Below are 6210 nucleotides of genomic sequence, written 5' to 3'. Positions count from 1 at the left end.
GAAAGGGAAAGGGAAAGGGAAAGGGAAAGGGAAAGGGAAAGGGAAAGGGAAAGGGAAAGGGAAAGAGAAAAGAAAATCTACTTGTCTTTAGTACATTCCCTCTGACCTTCAGGTACAAGCTGTGATACAAATGGTAGTCAATCTTCCCAGTATCTTCCAGTGCAGGATCCTCTGCCTTCTCATCTAGGTTGTCTTCTCCATCACCCAAGCCTGACTGTACCCTTTCGCTTCCTTATGCCCATATGCCAGCCCCTCCGTCGAGTCAAGGTTGCAGACTTCTGTATGATCAGCCCATCTTTGCTTAGCTTCCTGATCTGCTGACAGGAGCTGGCATTGTCGATTTCACTGGTCTCATTGGGGTCCAGCCAGACCTTCCTTTTACCACAGAGGGGGAAACCAGAGACAAATCTCTTTCATAGCCTGGGCATACTTAAGGCTGCAGACACAGCAGTAAAAGGCAGAATTATACATTTTAATTCAAGTTCTGTCTGTTTGCTTCTGGGAGCCACAGTGTGATACCTGATCCCTGGCACTTTAGAGTTTTATCATGACTAACATGAGGTCTGGTGGCAAAGAGAGAAATTAAAACTGTCACATGACAGTATACATCAATCACTTGATCTGACTTTATACTTTTTTCTCTGAGCAAGAATCCTAGCAAATGCTCTTCAAAGTCAGATGGCTTTTCTTAACTGATTTGTCTTCAGTTTCTAAAACTCTGTCCTCGATCTTCCAACAGCCTATGCTGGACAAAACTGTATCAACAACCATAGCATAGCTCTCTATTTTAAATTTACATTTGTCTAACTCTTAATTTCTTGAACCTTATTAGGTAGTGCTGAGACACGCTGAGGAAACTCCCCGTAAGGGCATAGGGCTAGGAAATTAGTCGCTGTTAAGTACTGTCAAGAATACTAATAATGGTCACCAGGCAGGGTGGCACTCACCTGTAAACCAGCATAGGACGCAGAGGGAAGGAGAGTGAGCTTGGTGTCACCCTGTGACACAGCAAGTTCCAGGCTGGCATTTACAAAGTTAATATCAATAATGGCTCTTTATTTTTAAATTTCTTGAAATATTCTAGGTGTGTGGATATTTTACCTACATGTACGTGCATGTACTAGGTGCATGCCTAAGGCTTGAGGAGGCCAGAAGAAGACATCAGAATCCCTGGAACTGGAGGTAAGAAAGTTACAAGTCACCACACAAGTCTTCTACAAGAGCCAGAACCTCTCTGCCATCCCACCAGCTCCACGCTTTTAGTTTGGAAGGAGCCTCCATATTGATTTCCACGGTAGTTAGACTGCTTTGTGTGCCCACCAGCGGGGTGTCAGGGTTGCTTTTCAGGTGTCTCCGTAACTGCATTGGTTGTTTTTTGGCTTATTTTCTGGTAACCATTCTGACTGGGGTGAGATGGAATCTCAATGCAATTTTGACAGTTAGGGATACTGAATATCTTTTCACATATTTATAGTCTACTTACGTTTTTTTATGTATTATATTTGGTAATTCTATTGCCTTTATTATGCTGACATATGATTGTTCTATTCCTAGTTTCTTCAGGGCTGTCATTATGAAGTGATCATGAATTTTATTAGACTTTTCTACATCTAATAATGTCATGTGATTTTTGCACTTAATTTTCATTGTGTGATATATTGTATTATTAGTCTACATACATTGAATAATCTTTGAATCTCTAAAATGAAACCAACTTGATTGCGGTGCATCTTTTAATGTGTTGCTAATTTCAGTTTGCGGGCATTTTTTTTTTTGAGGATAGTTTCATTCCTATACACCCAGGCTATACCTCTCTCTTTTGCTATATCCATATCTAATTCAGATACCAGGGTAATAGCGATTACATAAAACACATTGCTCCCCATCTATGACTGTTTGACTGACAGCTGTCAGATGCACCTCTTGTGCCTAGTTGCCTTACATGATATCTTCCAACTGAGCAAAGAAATCTCCATTTTCATCAAACCAGACTGTCATCATAGCATCCTGGTCACTTTGAACACTACAAGGACACTTTGGGAAAGCCACACTCCAACTAGAAGACATTGCAACCACAGCTGGTATTAGGTCACACACCTCTGCACAGGAGGCCGTGCTACAGTCCTGCCAGCACCAGGACTGGGAAACTTCAGCTCATCTGCAACCTCCTGATGGCCCTGCCAACAGCTGCTCTGAGCCTGGTACCAACAGTCCTTAGCAAGGTTGACCAGGAGGAGGAGCACCACCACCCCCACCTCACACCCGTGTCTTGCAAAAGGCCCATGATTGACAGAAGAGGGGTTGTATCTGCATAAGGTTTGTGATTGAGCTTATGTGATGATTGTGTTGGCAGAATGGGGAACTGTAAATATACAAGGCTGTGATTGGTGGAATTATACTCCAAACAAAAGTGTGCCAAGTCCCCTCTTCTAGCTATATAAGCAGGTTGCTTGCCACCACTTTATGGTTAGTCTGGGAGGTCTCATAGTCATCTACCACCACCAATGTACCGTTAAGCATAGCAGAGTCTTTTCTTGAATGTTTTATCGGCTGGTGCTCTCTATCACAGGCTTGGTTGTCTGAACAAAGAGCAAGCAGGAAGCCAGAACTACTGGCCCTGGGAAAAGCAGTAGTGGTGGCACCAGTGGCCAGGGGACAGCTTAGATTTACCAAGAAGTACAACAGCTAGGCGCCCCAAGTCCCTAACGCTTAGAAGCAAGAGCTTCAGAAAGCCACCAAGAGCTAAAGACCCCATTAGCTGGAGCTCTAAGCTTTAACACCAGGAGGTGGCTGAAGAGTCTCAGAGAATGCCTAAGGATAGATAAACTGCAAGAGGCTAAACCAATGAAGGACAGCAGAAACCTGAGCCCATGGGGGCTGCAGATAAGCAGAGATGAGAGCATAGGCTAGAAGGATTGCATGCCTAGCTCCTGAGAAGTTCTTGAGAGAGAAGCCAAGGGTTAAAGAGTTAAGAGTCCCGAAGCTCAGAAGCTGTGGGATGTCAGAGTTCCTATCCCAGAGCAATATGCCTCTGGCTTTGAAGGGTGGAGCCATAAGCCTCTCACTCTTGTGTGTGGCATTTCTAAATCTCCATATTTAGAAACCCTGTTTGTAAGCACCAGGGACCCAGGAGCTGCCCTTGCTCTGCGTGTGATTTCTTGTGTGGACAGAACAGGAGAATTCCCAACCAGCCACTTGGAACAATAACAACAGATTTCCTATCTATCTGAGATATAGAAATCTTTATCCTTCTTTTCCTAAATATTTCCCAGCTGTAACCATTTGGGTAAATATTTTTTTAAAGTAAGTCAGACAAAATCCTACTAGGATCAATGTAAATGAAGTAACTCAAGGCTCAACAAAGGGAACTGAAGTCAGAATTCAAACCCAGGCAGAGGTGGCAAAGCCAGGGCTGTGGACTGCAAACCACTAGCCTGATGATGGTAATTAGGGGAGCAAGGGACATTTAAATGAGGTCAAGTGACTCTAGATGTAAGCCTAGACTAGGAATTCTTTAAGCATGTAAGGCACCATCCACTCAAAGTGACCTGAGAGAGGCGTGACTGGATGCTAAACAGACAAGAAAGTGACAGATTAAAAAGAAGACTGTTGTATCCGAGTTGTCTATAGTAAGGAGTTCAAAAGCAAAGCACTGTCTGTGTGTATCCAGGGCTGTCAGTAAGAGTGCCGCAGGGCCAGATCCAGGACTGTACAGAACATGAGTGCAGCAGGCATGTGCAGTTGTCGAGATGTATGTTACCCAGGCATATCTGTGCTGGCCAGGAAACATTGCATACTAGGCCCAACTGCTACAGTGCTGGCCCAGAGACAGACAGGGCTGCTGTGAGGGTCCTCAGATCCAAAGCCAGGCACGGTTGGATGAATACATCAGCCATATGCTATCTTATATAGCCATACTCCTTCCCAGAGCAGTCACTTCATACTATCTTTGAAGTATGGCTGTCTAATTTATAATATTCAATTGCCTAACTCTCACAGGCAGAGAGAGCAAACGAGTATATGAGGTAATGTGCTTCTTTCCCCGGCACTGAGAATTGAACCAGGGCCTTGAGCACATAGTACTCTATCACTCAGCTCTGTCCACAACCCTGTTTAGAGCAGTGTGTGTGTGTGTGTGTGTGTGTGTGTGTGTGTGCGTGTGTGTGTGTGTGCATGAGTGTATGCCTGCATGCATGCATATGTGTTGTTGCTGCTGCTGTTGTTGTTGTTTTTTTTACACAGACCCTATGTTGCTTTTGATATAAAAGCAATGCTTTATCATGAGTTTTGTTTCTGAACTTTGGGCTAGGCATGGTGGTGTATGCCTATATCAGCACTTGAGAAGTGGAGGCAAGACAACCAAGAATTCAAGGTCATCCTTAGCTACACAATGAATAAAGTTTGGGCCAGCATGGGCTACATGAGACACTGTCTCAAAAACCTAGGAGGAGGCAGTGTACCTCTGACATGACTGTTAACTCTCATGTTTCCCACCACTCCCTCTTAGGTTCTTAAGTCATGTGCAGCCTGCCTCGACTACATAGTGACTCCCTGTAGAAGGATGGAATATCTGAGCTATGTTTCTCAGATACTGTGGAATTCTCTCAAAGCAGGTTTGAAAGGGTGGACTCCTCCAATTCTTTGGTGCAGATTCACCTCTAAAATATTATAAGGTGTCATGGTGTCTTGTCAGGAGGATTGAACATCTTGAAATCCAAAAGGCTCACTAGGAGCTTGGACTCTGGAGTCAAAAGTCCCATCGGAATCCAACTGGCAAAGGAATTGTTCTGTGTCTCAGTTCCCTAATGTGTGAAGGAGGATGGAGAAGAGAAGCCCCAGGCACAGATGAGTCATAGCTCTCACCAGAAGTTATGTGATCAGGGACATACCTCAACCTCTTGAAACTTCAGCTCCCCCTCGCCTGACCCTCCCCCACCCTCCGTCAACTGATAATCGGAAATCTGCCCCCTCCATTCGGAGTGTGAAGGCCAGCCAAGACAATACATGGAACTCCAGGGCTGTGCAAGTGCTGTTTACTATTTTTACAGCACTATTCTATCTCGTTCTGCCAGGCCAAGAGCAGGGCTGTGCCACCTCAGTTTGGGGAAAGCAAAAGAGGCCCAGAGCCTCCAACCACTCTTGTCACTGTCAAAACAAAAGAGTGACTTTGGCAGCATTTCAGCCCCATGGTGTGTACTGAGCCCTGGAACTTGGCAAGGCACCGCCATCTGGGCTTGCCCCTGTGCTGATTGCTGAACTCTAGAGCTTTTAAATAGAAACCCACACAGTTCTGCCCAGATGACCAGGCTGCAGCTGTAGGTGTGAATGTAACTCCAAAAGCCTTGAGAGTTTTTAAATGCCATATTTTTACAGTTCCGGATCAAATAGAAACCGCTCTGCACATTCACCCACCAGGTTCCAGCAAAAAAATGCCATCTCTGTCACCACAGCGACACTCTGCTTCCCTCCATGGTGTCTCACAATCGGTTTCCCCGACTGTGGAGCACCACACATAGGTCACCTGCTCATTCCAAAGTAACTCTTGCTCCTTGCTGCTGCCACTAAGGTTTGCCCTCCAGCTTCCTGATGCCTTCTGTTCTGCACAGATGAGGAAAGTCCCCAGCCTGGGTGATAACAAACACAACCCCAAGGCCTCAGAACTAGAAGCAAACTTTGTTTTCTAAAACTAGCTGCTGTACAGGAGACAAGAGAATAGGAGCCTTGATAGCAAGAAGTCAGGAAGCTACCACACAGGGTTCCCTAACAGGCAACACCGGAACCATCCTCCCGAATCCCAGTGGTATCAGCCTAGTTTAAAACAAAGTGCAAACCCTTGTGGACCTTACAAGTTAGCAAAGAAATGGATAGTAAGCAAGTGCTTGCAAATCTGATGAATTCCATACAAGGGTGGCAAGCATGTAACGAAGTGGTCAGCCTGGCTTAGGTGCAAGCACACTGATGGGATGCTCTCATTTGGAGAGATGTTTACTTGTGCCAAGACCGGAAGTGGGGAAGAAATGGTCTCAGGGAGCAGGGATAGAAGAGACAACTCCCAGGAAAGGCAGCTGTATACTCAAAGGGAGCCCACCTTGCTAGATCCAGAAGCAGCAGGTACAGCAGACAGGCAGGCAGGTGGATGGGCAGGCAGGCAGGCAAGCAGGCAGGCAGGCAGCAGGCAGGCAGGCAGGCAGGCAGCAGGCAGCAGGCAGC

At 45.7% G+C, this 6210-nt stretch overlaps 1 pseudogene; it reads right to left on the bottom strand.

Moving 5' to 3' along the window:
• The window catches only part of LOC110295602, a 13194-nt pseudogene that overhangs the window by 2978 nt on the left and 4006 nt on the right, over positions 1–6210 (bottom strand).

This window comes from Mus caroli, chromosome 6, assembly GCF_900094665.2.
Source record: "Mus caroli chromosome 6, CAROLI_EIJ_v1.1, whole genome shotgun sequence".
Taxonomy (NCBI): Eukaryota; Metazoa; Chordata; class Mammalia; order Rodentia; family Muridae; genus Mus; species Mus caroli.
Note: the sequence above shows the minus strand (reverse complement) of the source record. Positions and strands in the feature narration are given on the sequence as shown.